A 22,097-nucleotide genomic window follows, 5' to 3' on the forward strand; every position below is an offset into this window, starting at 1 on the left:
GTTGCATTAGTTGCTGGTTTGTTTTTGAGTTACTGAGTTGAAGGTGCTGTTGATCAGGATTATTTATTATTATTTATTATTTAGATTTTATGAAATCTTATATGTCCCACTTCTGTAGTGCTGTAGTGTCTCTCAAATAAAAAAAAGATGTATAACCAGCAATATTCTCTTTTTGTTTAAATACATTTCACACCACTAGATATTGGATGGTATCTTTCACTAGTTCATTGTAGAAAGACTAATACGTATGGTGTCACTGATCTTTTTGACAAATTTTCCTTTCAAATATTAGTTTAAAGTGCCTACTCAAAAATAATCTACACTATGATCAATATTTCTGGGAGGCGCTAAGTTAGAAAAGATTGGTGAATCAATTTCTGCCTTAATCCAATCTTGTCTCCACAGTTTCATCGAACAGATAATTCTTTTTCTACTTTCCCATCCCCCAGTTTCCATATATTTTCTTTCAGCTCAGAAAGCAATTCTGAAAAACGAGCTATGCCTTCTCACTAAACGCTTGCATCAATCCCTCCTTAGAATCCCCTTGATTACCAATACAAGCTTCTCTGAACATACTTGTATTCTTCCAGGGAAACCAAACATGGATTGATATAAACCTAAAGATGAAATAATAATATTATAACTTCAGATATGAAGAAGGCATTATCCTGCCAGATATGTTTTTTTTTTCTGAAAAGCATATCAAAAAGCATTCTTGATATGACAGCTAGATTGTTCTTGAAAAATGAAATAAGGCACAATTCTGCCAGTTTTAGTCCATGCTTGCTGGAGTGATAGACATATTGTTTTGGAGCTGTCTTAGTTCTGTAAGAAGGTGCTGGGTGAACATGTTTGGCACTGCTTTTTCTTCTACTGTTGCTGAAAAGCATTACCCCAGCCCCATTTTCCCAATACCATCATAGAAAGGGTACCATTCTATATTGTCACTCAATGAACTTCTGTAAGAGATGTAAAACAAAGTAGATATTAGTTGCTGAGTGGTCCTTATTTGTGAACAGCAAAATCTGTTCCAACATTTCTCTCACAGGAAGTAGAAAAATTCTTCTCCACAGTCATTAGATTCAGAGGATGGCTATGTTTGTCAATGGAGGAGCCAGTAGGGGTTTAAAAAAAGTAGAAAAAGAAGGCATTTTTCCTACTTACTCAGGCACACATTTCCTTTGAAGATCTATCTACTTTGAGGTTTTTCTAACATAGAGAATGCTGAGAAGGGAGAACCCATGTCAGCCTCATATTAACTCCACATCTCTGAACAGGAAGGTGCAGACATACAGGCCATAAATCACAGTTACACTTAGTTCCGATACCTGGTAGGGAAGATGAGTGGCATAAGAATTTTAAATAAATAAATAAATAAATATATATATATATATATATATATATATATATATATATATATATATATATATATATATATATATATATATATATATGAATATGATTTAGAGTTGAACTGTGGGGTCCTTGATGCTCTCTGAGCTTGGCTGTTTTATTGAAGATGTTTCATTATCAAGCTAGGTAAGATAATTAGTGTTAGCAGGGAGTGGGCTTTGTTCTTATTTATATGTTAGTGCGGGGGTGCCTAACTGGATTTCTTCAAGGGCTGGATCAGCATTGTAGTTCTCCGCGGGCTGGCCGGGCGGGGAGGAGATGGGACAGATGCCTCTTGTAGCACCCTGCCAGCCAAAATGGGGAACGGGGAGCCAGCATGAGGCCTCCTGTGCCCCATTTTTGGCCTGGGCAGCCTTCAGCACCCTGCCGGCCAAAACGGGGCATCGGGGGGCTTAACACAGCCTCCCATGACTGTTTTGTTTGCAGACTGCTGCAGGAGGCTATCAAGGCCAAAAACAGTGCATGGGGAGCTGCATGCAGGGGTGGGATGCTACTGGTTCGGCCCAGTTCTATAGAACCTGTAGCCGCGAAGAGCAGCTGACACCGAACCGGTTTGGTGTTTGGCCCTCCCACCTGCCCGGGCTCTAGGCTGTCCTTTATTCCCTGCTTTTCCCTCCTCAGCTGCTTTGCACAGCACAGCTGAGGTTGAAAAAGCAGGAAACGAGGATTTTCAAACCCTGTGCACTCGAGCGCAGCACTTGTCAACTGTCTAGGTGGCACAGCTGATGATTTCTTGCAAACAATGAACACATGATTGTTCCCAGTTCAGAGAACTGGCAAATCACTTCATTGGCTGGCCCCACCTCTCCCTGCCCACTCACTCCTTACCTGGCACATGAGCCATCCAACGTGCCTGGTTTGGTAAGTTGCTATTTTTCCTTTTTTCCTCCCCGACCATCAGCTGTTCTGCTCTGCCAGGAGATTTAAATCTAATCTAAAAGCAGACCCAAACCTTCCTTAGGACTGAAGCTTTTCCATGCAGACTCAGATAGCTGATTGCAGATAGATAGATCTCTAAGTTAATCTGTGATTCTGTGAGCAATTAAATCTGCCTGCCTGCTTTGCCTACTTTTGGGTAAAAGTTGCTCTTTTTTAAAAATAAAAAATTCAATATTTACATACATGGTATGTTGTGAGTTAATTTTGTGAGTTTGCTTGCAAGCAAATTTTATGTGACAGACTCAGATAGTGGATTGCAGATAGATAGATCTCTAAGTGAATCTGTGATTCTGTGAGCAACTCAATCTGCTTGCCTGCTTTGCCTGGTTTTGGGTAAAAGTTGCTCTTTGTTGAATAAAAAAATCAATATTTAAATAAATATTTATATTTACATACAAGCCATGCCCAGCCAGTCACATGACCACCAAGCCACACCCACAAATTAGGCCACACCCACAGAAGCGGTTGTTAAGGAATTTGAATTCCATCCCTGACCGAGTGCCCCCCCCCATGCCCCATTTTGGCTGCCAGAGGCATTGCAGACTGGTCCTTTGCTGTTTCCAGGCCAGCCCCGCAGGCCAGATTTAAGCATGCCATGGACTGGAGTTTGACATCCCTGTACTTCTGGCTTGCCATGTCATTGTTGGTAGTAGTATTGGTAGAACCACGAAGACCACTCCTATAACACTGACAGGGAACCACTAGTATATAAAATGTGAGAAAACCCCACTCCCCACTAGCACTGATGATCTTACCTCGTTTGGTAATGAAACATCTGCAAGAAAACAACCAAGTTCAGAGAACACCAAGGACAACACAACTTAGTTCTAAATTATATTAATTATTATATGCAGATTTTATTACATTAAATTTCTTTTGTGATGCCTTCTGCTTTTTTTGGCAAAAGATACAACAATACTAGATCGATTTTGATTTATTTATTTTGATCTTGTTGAAATCTTGGCAGACATCTTGCATTTTTTCCTTTTAATGACGGTGACACCAACCTGTTTCACTGCTGGAGCTTTGCCTACATAAACAAACAAACAAAAAATACTGAATGCATTATATTCCTTTATTTTTGTATTTTAGTAGCTAACTTGGCTGTATGTCAAAACGGTAATGCTTTCATTACAAAAATGGATATCTCTGGGATCAGGTACGCAAGTGAAATATGTAAGATCAATATTCAGACAAAATAGAAGATAAAATGAGTCTGGAATTCTGGAAAATAGAAAAAAAAAATCAGAATTTAGGATTACAAATGAATGAAATGAGTGCCAATCTCATTTTGTGAGTTCTTATCAGATTTTCACCCTGTTATTTTCTGGGATTAAAATTGGAGGGGGGAAAACTAACATGTGGTGATGTCCACCTAAAGCAACAGACTCCAACTTTTGGAGCACCATGGACGGGTTCTGTGGAGAAAGTTTTTTCCATGGACCGGAGGGTGTGTGGTTTTGTGTGCTGCTTGCATCCCACGAATGGGGCTTCACTTGTTTGCCCAGTCTAGTTTCTGGCATGCCGTGAACCAGTGCTGGTCCATGGACCAGGGTTTGGAGACCCCTGACCTAAAGGAACCAAAAAAAGATCAAGCTTAGCCCAGCGTACAAAACAGCTTTTATTTTCAGAGTTAGACAGCAGTAGGTTGTGTTTTATTGTCTAATATATAAGTTAAATCTCCAGTCAGAGATAGTATTTGCAGGTTCTTCAAACTACTCAAAATTTCCGCTACCAGTTCTCCAGAACTGGTCAGAACCTGCTGAATACCACCTCTGGCACATTGCATTCTAAATTAGGGCAATAGTAGTTTGCTAGCCTTGGGAGGCAGAAGCAAGCAGACAAATCTAATGGTAAATAGAGTTATATTGTTCAAAGGCTTCGGTCTTTTTTTTTTTTTTTGTAAATTTTATTTGAGTTTTCACACACACAAAAAAATACAAATAAAACATCTTTTTTGAAAGTAGCATAATCCCGGGTTACATTTCTTCATACAGACACAAATTCAGGTTCATGCTCATTTTTATGTTCTATTCCATATCTTATTACTGTTTTACATTTTCTATATAGCTTCTCCCCTCTTTTAATTTTCTCAATTTTATTTTAATTATCTCATCTCAATTCAAATCATTGTATTTATACTTTTTGTCTGTCCTGTTTCAATTATCTATTATCTTTTCTCATTAAACAAAGTTTCTCCTGTAGTTGCTGATTGGAGTATGACACCTTTATATCTTTTAAGTTTATCCATTTAACTCTTATTTAGGCTTCAATATATACCTTAAAGTTATAATATTCAATATAATACATAACTTCCATTCAGATTCTGCTTGGTACATTCTTAAAATACACATTATATTCTTAAAAAAAGAAAAAAATATAAATATATGTAATTAAAACAACACATTCCATTCCAATTCAATTCTATCATTAATGTTAATATTCATTAAAATCTTAACTTCTTTAATATTACTTTTCAATTAAATATCATACTTCTATGGGAACAGTTATAAGCTTTCCATAATTAATCCCCCCTTCACTTATATTTTATAAAACATTAACTAATTAAAATGTTCCCGTCCCTTCCTAATTCAATTTTCTCATTTATTTTATTTCACTTATTTTATTAACAAACATTTCAATAAATTACACTAACCATTTTATCCCTCATTTTAATCATACGTTGTTTCCAATTTTCTAAAGTAATTTCTATTACCAATATAACAATACAATCTTATGTACCTTTACAGAATCCCCTTTTCAGTTAAATTTTCATCCATTAGCTCTAAATAGGCCCTGTTTCTCTATATCTTGTTTCGGTCCTTTGTAATTTCTTTTCCTTTCCTTCTTCCCTTTCTTCTTCTCTCCCCCCTTTTTACCCCCTTGTCTCTCTACCTCTGTTTCTCTCTTCTGTATTCTCCTCTTCGGTTGCTTTCCAGTATTATATTTATTTTTCGAATTATTTTTCTTTTCTTTGGTTGTTTTTTTAAGTCTTAAATTCTCCATTCTCTTTCCCCCCTTTCCTTTTTCTTCCCCACATAGAATTACTTGTTCATTAAAGATGGCTTCTTCTTTGTCCCAGTCTTCTTGTTTTGCAGACATTTCTTGTTGTTTCTCATAGTTCCAAATCTCCATTTCTAAGAATTGAAAACCAAAACCAAAAGAACCCCTCCCTTCTTGTGCATCTTCTTTGTACTTTTTAAGTTCCATTTTCAATTCATCCAGAAGTAATGCCATTGTATACATTTTTAAACAACCACCTGATTAATTTTAGTCATTCAAATGCAATAACCAAGAATCCAAAGATCACCAAGTAATCCAAATACACGCAAGCTGTTTCTTTTTGTTCTTTTTTTTACTTTCTCTTTCTGGGGTTCTACTGTTTAGTTACAAAGTTTCAGTTAAAATGTATCTTTTAGAAATCTTGTTGAAGTTTTACTGTAGATTCCTATTAATTCCAGGCAGTCTCCTCCCTCTTTACAGATCCTGCCCTTTTATTCTTTTTCTCTCCTTTCCTGCTTATGAAAATTTTTTTAGTGTCCAGAAATCTTTATTATCCCTTTGACATTTTGTTTTATTTTCAGCTTAATTGCCTGTTGATGTCAAAGCAGATTTTTCCGATTTCTTATTTATCTTAGTTGTCAGTATAGGGAAAGGGAGAGAAGAAAAAAAAAAAAAACCTTTTCCTTTTCACTTTCCTTCACTGCTTCAGACTCTTCTTTGGGAATGATGTTATTTTTTTTGTAAGTTTAAATTCCAGGGTACCTTAGTTGTTGCTTTTGCAATTTAACCTGGTCAGCCAAAACTTTCACTTCTTATCTTCCTCCTGCACATTCTTTTCCGGTCGAGTTCTTCTTTGAGGTGGCCATTTCTGACCACCTCTGCAACCGCCTTTGGGAAAGGGAGTAATGGCCAGCTGAGGAGGAGAGATGCAGCTCTCCTCAACCCTGCTGACAGTCTCCCCCCTTTCATCACCTCTATGGGGTGGCTTAGCCCTGAAACCAGCCGGCTCGGGGCGCTCCAGCGGCAAGCCCAGACTGAAACCGCGCATGATTGCGGATTTCTGTCTGTCGCCGAAGGAACTCAAACCGGAAGCCCACCAAGGCTTCAGTCTTTTGCCCCAGGCAAAAACGGGATATATGTCCCATTGAGCTGTAGTTAAATATAATTTACTTACACATATTTGAACTTCCTTATCATTAAGTCTCCTTAGAGTCAAAGCTGATTCCTGGTGATTTAATGGACATGTGCATATAGATTTTGTGACAACAGTGTAAAACTGGATTGCTCTTCCTCTAGACTTTTTGAAAACTTCCCAGTCTAACCTAAATATTAGGGTTCTTTCTTTGCTTTCAAGCCCAAACAAGGACAGCCACATGATACTAATTATTGAGATCCTTCTTACTGCAATCAATCCCAAAGCAAGAATATAATGGGAAGATACTGTATGTTTGCATCTGAACTGAGTTCCATTTCCTTGGAAGCAATATAATAAATATAAATGGGATCCAGAAGCAGATGAATATTTTCACGAGTTGGGCATCTGAATAGCTCTGCCCGACTGTTAGCTCCAACCTTGGAATAAAAATATAAAATGCTTTCATTTGCTGTAATGTTCACATCTATCACTAGAGGGAGGGCAACTACACAGAATTAAACACTCACCTATGTAATGCAAAAAAAAAAAGGGGGGGGGGGTTATTCTGGTCTTGTCTGAATGCTGTGCAAAAACCAGAATTTAGTAGCTAAATAGACCCTTCTAATTTGGAATGTGATGGGAAATTGAAACTCAAGGACCCGCCATTTAGCTCTCTGAAAAGATGCTTCCAGCTCCCCACACTGTCGATCAAAAGTCATTCGGTGTGGTTATTCTAACTTCCCTTCCTTAAATAAAAATAGACAAAATAGGAAAGACTGAAGAAAACAAAAGCAATACTTCATTTTTCAATACTTCATTCCATCAGTAAGATGAGATAATAAGAGTTTTATCTGGAAACATCCAAGACCATCATAACTGATCTTTTGATGGAGGACAAACTTTTAAACTCCTTTTCAAACATGGAGAAATGGTCATGTCAGATTTTACATGATGGCATTCTTAAGGAAGCTAAAATATATCTCACTGTATAAAGCAATGTCAAATATCTAATATACCATAATCTGAAACCACCAAAATTTACAATAAGAAAAGACATGAGGAGAATTTAATAAAATCATTTGTGCTCTGATACTGTTTCTCAGAGTAGCTTCTGTTTGTTCTTCTGCTTGATAGTCTTCTCTTAACTTTTATCTTCGGATGCAAATTTCATAATTTAAATTATGTGCCATGGGGGGGGGGTGTACTTCTTTTTATCTGTCCTGAATTCTTTCAGCAATATAGCCTTACTCTGATCAATAAGCCTTTTTTAAAAAACCATTAGTACACTAACACCATGCAAATATCAGTTACTACAATTAAAAAAGAGCTTATTTCTTGGAAGATTTGCATTTTAAAAACTTATATCAAGGAAATGTACAGTTCAAAGAATAAAAGCAGTGAGTTAATGCATTTTAACCATAAAGAGAAGATGATTAGAAAGTCTCTGTTATATTGTAAAATATAAATAATATTTTTTCTGCAATCGCTAGCAAACTGGAATATTGTTATACAAATATGGTATATCTACAATCTATATCTATACATCTATATAGCTATATCTATACCTCTATACCTCTCTCTCTCTCTCATCTATCTATCTATCCAGCTCACTGATTTAAATGGTAAGTTGCTATTATTTTAATCCTAAATATGTTATTTTATATGACACTTGCTTACATTTTAATGTTGCTGTTCTTGTTTAGCCAGATCATGTCTAGATATTTCCTTTTTTAACTTTTAACCATTCTAAATAGTGTAGCATTCTTATCAAATGTAGTTCTTTCATTCTGAGGATTGTTCAGTTAATATTTCTTTTTACTCAGTTACCAAGGCACTTCTCTTATCTTATGATTATCCAATGTTCTGTGCACTTTGACAAGTTATTTTATCAAAAACATTTCAGAATGTTTGCTGGATTATTCCTAAAACCTATTTGTTTGTTGTCTATTTCCACTACCTCTTCATTTTCAGGGAAATAAAACTTACTTTTGATGGAGTGATGATTATTCATTTATATACTTAATAATTTTATTTTAAATAGTACTCCCTCTCTAGAATGTATGTTGAGCAAGTTGATCTTTAATTTTTTAAAAATCCCTATTTGAAAATGAGTGTTATATGCTTTGGTTATGGAGGACGATGGTAAAGACATGTTGCAGAAGGATTTTTTTTTAAAACTACAGAAATAATACAAGCTTATTTATGTTTTTCTGAAGCTTATTATGGAGTCATATCCAGGTAGACAGAAGGCTGCAAATCTCCATATACCTATTAGAGTATAACTGATGTAGAACTCAATAAACAAACATGCCTAGCACTGCAGTAATGCTATGCTTGGATTATATATTGAAGCCATCTACTTTCTCATGCTCGGAAGTAAATTATCTAATAAAGTAAACAGAGCAAGACAGAAACCTTGCTACATCCATGCTGCCATTCACCTCCTGCATAACTCCTGAAAAGGCGTACATGCCAGTAATCTGCTCTATGATAACAGGTACTGGTATATAGCAAGTACAGGCTTTTTCACAGTTAAATAAATAGACAATTCTCACATTGGTAAGATATGTAAAGTGAGGTGCCTACAGGAATTGGCTTTGGGACTGGTGCTTTTTAAATTTGTATAAATGATCTGGTGCTGGACGGAAGAGCGAAGGTATGTTTGTTGGTGATATCAAATCCTTCTGGGTGGTAAAGATCCAGAAGCATATCTCCAAAATAGAAGCACACTCTTATGTAAATCTCTGGTAACACCACACTAGAAGGAATGTAGACAGCATTGATTACTGCAAAGCTAGTTAAGGTGCAACAAAAAAATGGGAGACAACCAATGATTAGAGACCTAGAACATTTTCCTGTGGGATTCTGGATTCTGGAAGTATGTACATCTTAAAGCTGCTAAGGTTTAGACCTGTCGGGATAAAAAAAGAACTTGGAATGAAGAAGGGTAACTAGACTATGGTGAAGGAGCAGATTCCAGGCATATTTTAGGGAGAAGGTTAAGATAAGAGGCAATACACCTCACAGCTAAGATAGCAATTCTCTAGAATGTCCTAGAGTATCACTCTAGGCTGAGAGTAGTATTGGTTTAGTCTGGCAAGATTCTGTCTATTGGGTGTAAGAAATAAAGAACTGAACTTGAGCGTGGCTGATAGCAAGAGGAGACATAGTAGAAATGAGGGTGAAGGCTTCTTCTCTGAGCTTTTGGGTTGGTTTCCAAACATTACATCACCAGGCTAGGTAACATCTTCAGTGGAGTTTAGGGGATGTCAGTGTCGGTGTTCTGCTTAGCAGGGCTTTAGAACAGAAGAACACTGACATCCCCTAAACTCCACTGAAAATGTTACCTAGCCTGGTAATGAAATGTTTGGAAACCATCCCACAAGCTGGAGAATGAACCTTTACCCTCACCCTACACCCGAGCTACAGATATTCACCACTATTGCAAACATAGTAGAAGTATATAAAATCATGCATAACCTGGAGAGAGAAGCTTCCCCGCTCAATGGCAAATGTCTCAGAAAGGACCCTCCTTAGTTTCTTGCACTGTAAAGGTAGGATAGAGATGTACTTTTAGACTGGCAAGACTCTGTTAATGTCACATTACCATAAAAATTAGTACTAATACTCCTGGGTATGCTTCTTGTCTGGTTGTCTAGTCACAAAGTTGACAGGACTGGACAATCTTACTGAAGATCAGGTCAGCTATGGCTACTAATATTGACAATTCTTTTCTACTTACTGAATCAAGGGCACCAGGCCTTAAATACAAATGGCTGAGATGTGCTGATGGAAGGGGGCTGTTGCGGTCTAATCCCAGAAGGTGTTTTTTTTTTAAAAAAAATGCTTTTGGCTTTAGGTAATTCAGAATGCAGGATTAGATGGTGCTACAACCTTGGGCTCTGCTTCTAATCTTAGATTCCTATGTTTAAAGTTCTATATCGCCTAGGTAAGGCACAAGTATTATTTGCATTTGTACCATATCTATTCAGAAGTTATGTATAAGGTAGGAGTCTCCCAAACAAGACTGCAGGTCTTCCCTGGTAAGCATGTGTTGATGTGGTTTTTTCAGAGTTTCAGATTATCTTTTAAAAATTAAAATGGAAAAGCTTACATTTTCTTTCTTCGGGTATGTTTTTAATATTTTCATCCTCAGCACAAATGAAGCAATTAATTAAAAAAAAAATCAAAATGTATGTATAAGATTCTTTCCAAACATTGGATTCTAGTAATACATCCATAATAGGTAATATAGCAGATTCTTTCATGGGTTAAAAAAAAAATGAAGAAAACTGTCCACAGCAGTGGTGATATTCTGCCGGTTTGGCCTGGTTCTCCCGAGCCGGTAGTGGCGTTGAGCAGCGAGGACAAAACTGGTTCTCTCCACCACTCTTCTGTTGGGCAGACCCGCCCACCCAGGCTCCCATGCTCACCTTTATCCTCTGCTTTTGAAGCACAGCTGCTTTGCATGGCACAGAAGAGTGCTGCATGGCAGCTGCTGAAGCGACTGGGAGAGCTTGCAGGAAATGAGTTGGAACACCTCTGCTCTTGCACAATGTGCCTGTTTGGTGCGTGTGTGCACGCAAAGTGTGCATGTGCACAAAGCGTGCCCACCAAGCCACACCCACTGAACTGGTGGTAAAATCTTTTGAATCCCATCACTGGTCCACAGGCTTGAATTTGATAACAGGATGATGCATGGATTAATTTCCAAGAGAAAATGGAACAATAGGCAGAGAATCTGAAGACTAAGTATCATCTGTGTTTGAAGATGAAGGTTAACACAAGAAGAGCCTTAGATGTGGCCTAAAAGATGGTCCATTCCCTCACAAACATCTGTTTTCTCGGAGAGAACAGGAGGGAAAGAAAAACAAACAGTGAGGATGCTTGGAGGATGAGTTTCCATTTTCAGAGCCGGAAGTACAGGCTGTGGTCCAAAGCACAGGTGGCATTTAAAAAGGATTGCTTGAGTGAATCGAGTCTGTAGTAGGGAAAGATGGTGGAGCTGGCCAGAGGCCTAGTGGAATAAAGGAAGTGGTCTGGAAAAAGAGATGGATTCCAGGAAGGACAAGGGCCTCCAAGGAAGGTATGCCAAGAAGATGTTTCTGGCGATGGAGCAGCTGGCATCAAGGGCTGATGCAGACTGGGCAGCCCATGAGGATCCTAATTGCAGTACAACTGCTGCCTTCATAATCACTGCGACAGAAGCAATGCAGACCAGAAGGCATGGAGAGGGCCTGGCCGAGGCTTTAGAGGATATTGGATCCACTGCAGTTTGGCTTTTAAGAAGCACAGAAGCTGACAGATGCAACTATGAAATTGGGCTTTGTAAGCAAGAAAGGCTTCAGGCAGAGCCACGGCACTGGAGGGGCAGAATTTGTACTGGCAGATAAAGATGTGTAACAAAGGCTGGTGGAACACCATCATTTACTGGTGGCTATATGAGCTACTCTGGAATGTTGTACCACAAACAGAAACAAATGTGTATTGCTTATGGTCTTTATAGCCAGTTATAGGCAAAGGCATATTCAAATAGGAATGGGAGTAAGACTTGAATGCCCTTGCAATTCTATATATGCCTATCAACCATGAAAGAATCAATTAAACCAGTATGGCCAGCACTATTACTAGGCAGAATGAGGAATGACTCCCAGGATCTTCACATGCTAACTTAAAAGCAAAATCCTTGTTATACATTGAGGGCCAGTGTGACGGAATTAGAACTTTTTTTTTGGGCAGAACATGTGCATCATAGACCAATAAGAATGGCAAGGATGCTAATGTTGGGGGTGAAGGGTATGTGAAACCTTGCTCGGTGCGAAGATAGGTAATTCATGGTGTTGCTCCTGTTACTCTTGTTTATTGCACCCTTTACAACATACATCCATAGGTGATAGTTCTTTCTTTAGCATGATGTCATGTGACCACTTTGGTTAGCAATGGCAATGCCAACCATCCCCATCGTCGGAGTAATCTCAGGACCACATGGATTCTTTAGAGTAGGGATGTCACACTTGATTTCATTGAGGGCTGCATCAGGGTTGTGTTTGATCTTGGGGGACTGAGGTGGGGTGGCCAGGGTGGGCATGGCCAGCTTGATGTCATTCATGTCAGGGGCACCTGTGGTGGCCCAAGTGCTCTGCCGGTGAAAAAGGGCTCCCAATCTCTGTTTTCGTCTGGGACAGCCTCCTGCAACCCAGTGAAAACGGAGCTCAGGAAGGCTGCAAGCTCCATTTTTGCTGACAGAGGGTTGCAGAAGGCCACCCCAGATGAAAACGGAGATTGGGAGTTCATTTTCACTGGCACAGCAGGCCATTCCTTTGCTGTTTCCAGGGTGGTCCCACAGGCCAGATCTAAGCACCCTGAGGGGAGGAAGTGGCCAGCAGGCCTTGAATTTGACACCCCTGCTTTAGGGAAAATAGGCAGGAATCCTAGATAAGACTTTGGTGGGGAGACTATGGGAAAGCGCTGGAATATATGGGAGAGCAGAAAGGATGGTGGAGAAGGTTGGGAAGCTTGGTGGGCGAGGGAGTTGCTACAGAATATGAGATCCCTGGTGTGCCATAATCTGGTTTCTTGGGAGCAAAAATGGTGAGAGCGTCTTATGAGTCTACGATTACAAGAGTGATTTTTGGACCTTCCAGCTTCGTCATTGGTTTTGCTTGTAGAAAGCCGGCAGGGAAGATCACAAATGGTAATCTTGTGATTGTGGGGAGGCTGCAACAGCTTCAACTTTGCAGAACAGTTGCAAGTCCTTGCAATTTTGAATGATTGCTGAATGAGTGGTCCTAAGTTAAGAACTACTGGTAAAAAGCATGCCTAAAGCATGTTCATTAGCAGAAGAATATTTTAAAAAGTTAACAACATAAGTAGGTAGATAGTAAAAGAAATGTTTTTTTTTAAAAGTTAAACTGGTAGATTTATCCATGACTACATTACTGTCATTCTCTTTCCTCAAGAGACATGGAGGTGGAGTTCTAATACAGTGGTCCCAGCCCACTGGTGGCCAGCCCGCTGGTGGTCCATGAGAAAAGTTTGGTGGTCCGCAGAGAAATGTCACTGCCAGAGCACCCCCCCCCCCAAAGCAATTAATTCAGGCTGCGCAGGAACACAAGGCTGCGCTATGCACAGGGCCCACAGGAACCCTCCCTGCCTACTCACTCCTTACCTGGCAAACTTGCTTGCTAAGTTGCTATTTCCCTCCCCCCAACCACCAGCTGTTCTGCTGTGCTGGGAGATTTAGATTAGCTAGAAAGCAGGAAATCATTGGATTTCTTGCTTTCTAGCTAATCTTTAGGTCTTTGGCTTTGCTTTTAAGCAGAGCTGAACGTCTCTTAGGACTGAAGCTTCTATTATTCAGTGCACAGTCAGGTAGCCGATGGCAGAAAGATAGATCTCCGAGTGAATCTGTGATTCTGTGAGCAACTCAATCTGCCTGCCTGCTTTGCCTGATTTTGAGTACAAGTTGCTCTTTTTTATTAAAAAAAGTCAATATTTACATAAATATTTATAATATTTACATACAAGCCATGCTCAGCCAGTCACATGACCACCAAGCCACACCCACAAATTAGGCCATGCCCACAGAACCGTTTGTTAAGAAATTTGAATCCTGCCCCTGCCTCTATGTGTTTGTGTGTGTGTGTGTGTGTGTGTGTGTTTGTGTGAGAGAGAGGGGGGAGAGATGTTAGATCAGATCTTTCTCCCTCCCTCCCTCTCTCACTCTCTCTCCCACCAATATCAGCAAGCTACCATCAGTAAAAATTCATATTAGTCGTCCCCAGGATTTAAAATTATGACTTCGGTGGTTCCTGAGGTCCAAAAGCTTGGCGACCCCTGTTCTAATAAATCACTGATTATGTTACTGTGGGGGAAAAAATGGAATTCATGTGAACACAAACATATGACTTCTCTACTATCTTTGTTTTGAAGAAGTAATATTGGTTTCAGCTCATAAGGAAGCCGGAAAAAGGATAAGGCTGCTTTCATGAACAGTTGAGAAATGCACACATTTTCCAGATAATTTTTGAGAAAGTACATAGCCCTTGTACACAATTCATTGCAGGCTCCTGATAATAAGGAGGCTTCCAGGTTTAACACTAGAAGTCATCATCAAAAGGCATTTCAGAACTATATTGGGTTTGGCCGCAGCACTCGGCAGAAAATGCTTTTAAGCCGCGCTTCTTCCCCACTCACCCCACTTGTGTTTTACCCCGAATAAAGAGCTGAACCAAGTCACTGCCTCGCGTCCTTTGTTCGTATGAGAGATACGACACTGGCGACGAGGGTGGGATTTTAAAACAAGTCCCACACCGCACGTGGATCACGGAACCGCACTCGGCAACATGGCCAGCGGCAACGTGCCACCCGCTCCCTTCAACCAAGCCACGGAGGACTGGGAATCGTACATAGACAGATTCCTCATGTTCTTGGAGAGTAGCAACCTCAAGAACGCGAGCGGGCAGAGAAAACGAGCCGTCTTCCTCACGCACTGCGGGCCGCAGTGTTTAAAATGGCAAAAGCCCTCGCCAAACCTCTCGACGTGAAAGCCATGGACTGGGCGATCTCGAACCGCTGCTGAGAAGCCACTACGCGCCCGCCATGCCCACCCTCATCCGCCGGCACGAGTTCTACCGCCGCGACCAGAAGCAAGGCGAGAGTGTCAGCAACTTTGTGGCTGACCTCAGGGACCTTGGGGGACTGTGCGGGTTCACCGATCTTGATGAAGCCTTGCGGGACCGCGTCGTCCTCGGCCTCAGGGACCCCGTCCTGCAGAGTCGGATCATGGCAAAAGGCGACATCTCCCTCGCCGAAGCCCTTGCCGAAGCCACCGCAGCAGAGGCGACCCAGAAATCAGCGGCCCAATTGCGGCAGGCCAGCACCGCGGAGCGGCCCACCATGGCCGAGATGACTGCGACCCCCGAGAATCGGGCCGAAATCAACCACCGAGGGGCCGCATCCACGCACCATGGCGACCTCGAATCCCCCTCTGACTCGGAAGACGACGAGGAAGACATCCACCGGCTGCAGACGGGGCGCGACCGGCACGAACCACGGAACCGAAAATCAAAGTTCCAGTGCGCTGGCTGCGGCGGCGAGCACCCGCGGTCGGAATGCCGGTTCTTCGATGCAATATGCCGGCATTGCGACAAGCGGGGCCACATCGCCAAGGTCTGCCGTTTCAAACGAAACCACAGCCCCCGCCACCGAGACGGCAGCCCACGGAGACGCGACAACGCCAGGCGCGACAACACCCCCCCCGAGGAACCGCGACCGGGACAGCGAGAGCCGTTGGAGCCGGGAAGCAAGGAGCCGCCGTTTCAGCGAAAACCGCCAGCACGAGGAAACGCACCAGACGATCATCGGCGGCCATTCCTCCAACTGGGATGGCCGGAAGGTCCACGTGGAGGTCACCATCGAAGACCGCCCATGCAAGATGGAAGTGGACTCCGGGTCCTACCTATCCATGGTCGCGTGGCAGGAAATTAAGTGGCTAGTACCCTCCATGAAGCGGCATGAGCTGGAGAGCCAGAAGCTCATCCTCAAGGACTACCAGGGGAATCGCATCCCCATGGTAGGGACCGGGCACTTCAAGGTCACATTTAAAGGGCGCACCGAAATACTCCCCCTGACCATCGTCAAACGAGACCGCCCCAGCCTCCTGGGACTCCAATGGTTCGCACCGCTGGGAATAGAAGTGACCGGCACCAACCACGTCGCCGAGGCAGACTGGGAGGAGCAGCTCGTGCGCGACTTCCAAGAGGTCTTCGACGGAAACCTAGGCAAATACCGGGGGCCCCCAATATCGTTCAGCCTGGACCCCACCATTGCCCCCATCCGCCTCAAACCCCGGCGAGTGCCTTTTGCCCTCCGCCCCAAAATCGATGAGCAATTAAATAAGCTCATCGAGCAGGGAGTTCTCGAGCCAACGGACCATGCCCGGTGGGAGACCCCTATAGTCACCCCGATAAAACCAGATGGGTCAGTGAGAATCTGCGGGGACTATAAGGCCACCCTGAACCGCGCGCTCCAACAAAGCGCCTACCCCGTCCCAGTAGTGCAGCACCTCCTACACTCACTGGGGGGGGCAGGGTTTTCACCAAACTCGACCTGGCCCAAGCCTATCAGCAACTGCCGGTCGGCGAGGCAACCGCAGAAGCACAGACCATAGTCACACACCGAGGGCATTCCGCTGCAAGAGACTCCAGTTCGGAGTCAGCGTAGCCCGGGGTGTTTCAAAGCCTAATGGAGAGGCTCCTCCGGGGCATAAGAGGGTAGTACCCTATTTTGATGACGTGCTGGTAGCGCGACCGACCAGAAACAATTGGAAGGCCGCCTAAGGGAGGTACTGCAAAGATTCCAAAGTGCAGGGCTAAAAGTTAAGAGGGAGAAATGCCAACTGCGCACGGCACGGGTTGAATTCCTGGGATATCTCCTAGATCAGCACGGAATCCACCCCACTGAGGGCAAAATCAAAGCCGTCAAGGAAGCCCCAAGACCCAGTAACAAAACTGAGTTACAAGCGTTCCTGGGGTTGATTAATTTCTACAATGTTTTCTTGCCCCAAAAGGCAACTGTGGCGGAACCGTTGCATAGGCTGCTCGACAAGGCAGCCACCTGGACGTGGGGAAGACAAGAAGAGGACGCGTTCAACAAAACCAAGGACCTTCTCACATCGGACGCTGTCCTTATCCAGTACAGCGAGACACTCCCTATCACGGTAACATGCGATGCATCACCCTTTGGCGTAGGAGCCGTCCTCAGCCACACCCTCACCGACGGAAAAGAAGCCCCCATCGCCTTTTTCTTGAGGACCCTTTCAAAACCCGAAAGAAACTACAGCCAATTGGACAAAGAGGCTCTAGCAATCATCGCAGCCGTAAAGAAATTCCACAAATACCTTTACGGCAGGACTTTCTCCATAATCACGGACCACAAGCTGCTGCTGGGAATACTGGCAGGAGACCGGGCCACCCCAATCATCCTCTCCCCAAGGATGACAAGGTGGTCCGAATTTCTCGCCGCCTACAATTACCGGCTAATCCACCGCCCCGGTAAGTCAATCCCACACGCGGATGCCCTCAGCCGCACACCATTGCCAACCCTGGACGCTGACCCGGCACCCACAACATCTACCCTGAGCATCGAGACTTTACCCAACCTACCCCTGACCGCGTCAGACATTGCCCTAGCAACCAATAAAGACAAACGTCTGGCGCAGGTCCTAAGATGGGTGGGAAAAGGGTGGCCGGAAAAGGACATGGACAACGAGTTCAAAGCTTACTGGAGCCGACAAACAGAGCTATCAACGCAAAAAGGCTGTCTACTGTGGGGGGACAGAGTCATAGTTCCAGAAAAACTGCAAAAAAAAGTCCTGAGCATGCTGCACGAAGGGCACCCTGGCATCGTTAGGACAAAAGCCCTGGCCAGAAGTCACGCCTGGTGGCCAGGGATGGACAAGGAGATCGAAGCCTGGGTGGCCTCCTGCAAGCAGTGCCAGGAATCAAGACCAAACCCTCCCGCCGCCCCGATCCTAGAATGGGAAACCCCCAGGGGGCCATGGTCCCGGATCCACGTAGATTTTGCGGGACCAACCAGAGGACACACCTTCCTGGTAACCGTAGACATTTACTCCAATTGGCTGGAGGTAAGCAACATGAAGACAACAACCACAGACGCCGTCATCAGAGAACTCAGTAAGCTTTTCGCAACCCACGGCCTTCCCGATGTCATCGTGTCAGACAACGGGCCCCAGTTCACCGCGCTGCCCTTCGAGAAATTCCTGGCAGAACGAGGGATCCGGCACGCATTAACGGCACCGGCGCACCCGGCGGCGAACGGAAGGGCGGAGAAAATGGTCCAATTCACGAAGAAGACCATTCAAAAGATCGAAACCGGGGACATACAAGACAAAATAAACCGGATGCTGCTAATACAGCACATAACCCCGAGCACTACAACGAACAAGAGCCCAGCAGAGCTACTAATGGGGAGGAAACTGCGATCACCGCTCGACCGCCTGCACCCCACATACAACCCAGAGAAACCCCCTGACTCCACCAGCAAATGCAGAACATTCGCACCAGGAGACAGGGTCTACGCAAAAAACCTTACCGGGGACCCCCTCTGGTTACCGGCAACGATCACCCAAGCAACAGGCCCATACTCGTACCGCCTTCAAACTAGCGACGGACGAGCGTGGAAACGTCACATCGACCAACTGAGATCAAGAACCACCGCGGGAAATACAACCGACACACAAACACCAGACACTGAAAGGAACCGGCAAAACACCAACCAAGAGGGGAGGGAAGGCCCCAAAGAACAAGAAGGACAAACCCACCCCAAAAGAAACCAGCAGTACTCACCACCTGAAGAACCGGAGAGCGACCCACTCGAAGCCTCACCTGGAAGGAGCAGCCGAGCCAGCTCAACCGGCCCCGGAAGCCCGAGCGGGAGCAGCCAAGCCAGCTCAACCAGCCCGGAAAAGCCGAGCGGGAGCAGCAAAGCTAGCAGCTCGACCAACCCGGAGAGACCAGGAGGGAGCCGCGGCGAGAGGCCTGACTCACCCTTCCAGGCGGTTCCATCAACGAGGCGGAGAGCGACAGGAGTCCCACCCGAACCGGCCGACAGCCAGGAGACAACTGACCAGCGCAAGTCCAGTCGGAAAATACGGAGCCCCGCCTACTTACGGGACTACGTCACATAGGACCAAACCAAGAGGGGAGGGGTGTTCTGTACAGACATTTGCATACTCGAAATCCGGCAGCCCGGATTGGCTAAAGCGCACGGCCACCGGATTGGCTGAGTGCGCGGCACTGATTGGCCGCAGCACTCGGCAGAAAATGCTTTTAAGCCGCGCTTCTTCCCCACTCACCCCACTTGTGTTTTACCCCGAATAAAGAGCTGAACCAAGTCACTGCCTCGCGTCCTTTGTTCGTATGAGAGATACGACAGTCCCCCTTTGAATATTTTATTTTCTAAAAAGAACAAAACAGTGGAAAAACCTAGGGGAATTTCAAATAGAAGATATCATCTGCATTGTTGTGAATAAAGCAGGGTGATTGTTTGAGAACAGCTTCAACTGAAGAGTTCCCTAAGATTAACAACAAGGTTTATGATATACAATTACAATTTATATAAATATGAAATTAAACTGGAAGTTAAGTGATTATGTTTGTATCTCTTTTCTTTTTTTAATTAAGAGTCCCATCAGGCCCAAACCCCATCTACTTTCTTTTTTCCTAAACTACATTATCACACGATCCCATAAGAATCTCTCAAGAGACAAGAGTCTGATACCCATTCTTTCTAGCAGACCTTAGTAACTAAAAGTATCTTCCATTTGATTGGTAAAAGCCCCCTTCAATCTATCACATCCATCAAAGTGCATGAGATCATCCAATGGCATTCACACTGACAACAGTGTATGGTGCAACCCTATTGTACTCAATGGTTTGGAATCTCATGAGGTTTTCAGATCTTGAGTAATACAGGTGATATTTCCCGTGTTAAATAAGATTTTGAAACTTTTATATCAAATTGAATGCAAAGCTGCTGAAATCAGATTTGGTACTCTCATAAAATCTGAAGCATTTAATTAACATTGTAATGCTGGATGCCAACAACAGTTATTGTAAATGTCCTGGTGCCCAGGGGTGTTTATTTTGCCAGCCCGGCATAAAATATTTTTTTTCCAGAGAAAGGTAAACCTAAAGCATGTACTGCTTGGAAACTACTTATAATATAGTAAATCACACTGTTCTAAAAACTGTATTGGTTATATCTGCTATTCGTGTTTCTTTTGGAATTCTTGCATTTCATAACTGTCCAGGAAATAAATAAACCACTTGTAAAATTGAAGATGTTTAACAGAGCTGAAGCACCGATTCACACATTCTTCTGAATTCCTGATTTCTTTCCTCTTGGTGGTTGCACAGATGATGACAACAAATGAGGTGTTTCTTTTGACTCAAAGTGAATCTGAATTTGAAAAGATATGACCATTTTGTATACAGCAACCTTTCCCCAACCTGATACTTTCCAGATGCACTAGAACTTCAATTCCCAGAATTCCAGAATTCTTCAACATCAACTCAACTCCCAAAAAAGATGTTGTATCACTGGAGGCTTTTAAGAAGAGATTGGACTTCCCTTTGTCTGAAATGGTGTAGGGTCTCCTGCTTGAGCAGGGGTTGGACTAGAACAGGGGTCGCCAACCTTTTGGACCTCAGGGACCATCAAACTCATAATTTTAAATCCCATGGACCACTAATATGAATTTTGACTGACGGTGGCTTGCTGATGTTTTCCCAGGGTCTCTGCAGAAAGCAGTAAAGACCCTGGGAAAATCCCCCCCAAAATGTCTGCAGGAAAATTCTCCACCCCGTTTTCCTTCTGATCATTCTTTATTTGGGATTGCAGGATACCGTCTCCAGCTCCATTCTCAGGGGGGAAGAGAGACTTTTGGCTTCATGCAAGGAAAGCAGCAGAAGCAGCAGAAGCCTTTCTTTCTCTCCCCCAAACTCTGCCAGAAATGAGACTCTGTGAGACTTGTCACACTAGCGCAGCCTCTTGGAGCAGGATGCCTTGCAGGGTCCCAAAGACTAATTTCTGTCAGAGTTTGGGGGAGAGAAAGAAAGACTTTTGCTGTGTACCTTGCGTGCAGCCAAAAGCAGCAGAAGAAAGAAGCAGAAAGAAGCAGCCTGGTGGCCAGGCAAGGCGCGTGGGGCAAGTTCCCCACCTCTGCCCTTTCCCGCCCCCCACTATCTCATGTTGTTCTCAATGCAAGCGACACAAGCCTTGTGTTCCCACGGGCCATGTGGGTGGCGCAGCCTTGTGTTCCTGTGCAGCCTGGATTAATTGCTTTGGGGGGGAGTGCTGTGGACCACCAAAATTTTCTCACAGACCACCAGGGGGCCCTGGCCCACTGGTTGGTGACCACTGGACTAGAAGACCTCCAAGGTCCTTTCCAACTCTTGATGATGATGATGATGAATTCCCAGTGTGTAATCTGATTCTGGAAGTTTAAACCCCGACGATAAAAGCTGCAAATCAGTACATCCCTATGTGGATCTAGCCACGCTTTTGCAGAAGAAATAAATTGTACTTCATTTTGCTGCAATATGCCTTTATTTTGATGTTTACGTACTTCTATAAGAAAACCGTTCTGCTAGGAGCATGTGCAATTTACCACTTGCTTTTTGACAAGACTGACATATCTTGTGGCACTGACTTTGCTCTTAATCAAGATATTCCCCTGTGGTGTAGCCTGTCTGATAGCCGGGCCAATAATATTGATTTTTAACTACTGCAGCCTGGCTTAACATTTTGCTTTATGTCGACATTTTCTCACTGTTGAGGCTTTCCTTGCCAGAGAAAGCAGGCAGAGATTCATAAAAAGGAAAAGGGAAAAAAAGGGAAATGCATGGGACTAGGCCAAGACAGCAAACTCTTTGGCATTTCCATCTGATGCTGTTGAGGGATAATGGCACATATTAGTAGGTCTCCTTTTGTAATGCAGTTCTCATATTTCATAAACTGGGGCGTATAATTTGTGGAAGGATTACAACCAAATCTGTTTAAGGCGCCTCTGGTTTCTGACCCA

The sequence above is a fragment of the Pseudonaja textilis genome, chromosome 3 (genome assembly GCF_049901715.1).
Source record: "Pseudonaja textilis isolate UNSWEBS1 chromosome 3, rPseTex1.2, whole genome shotgun sequence".
NCBI lineage: Eukaryota > Metazoa > Chordata > Lepidosauria > Squamata > Elapidae > Pseudonaja > Pseudonaja textilis.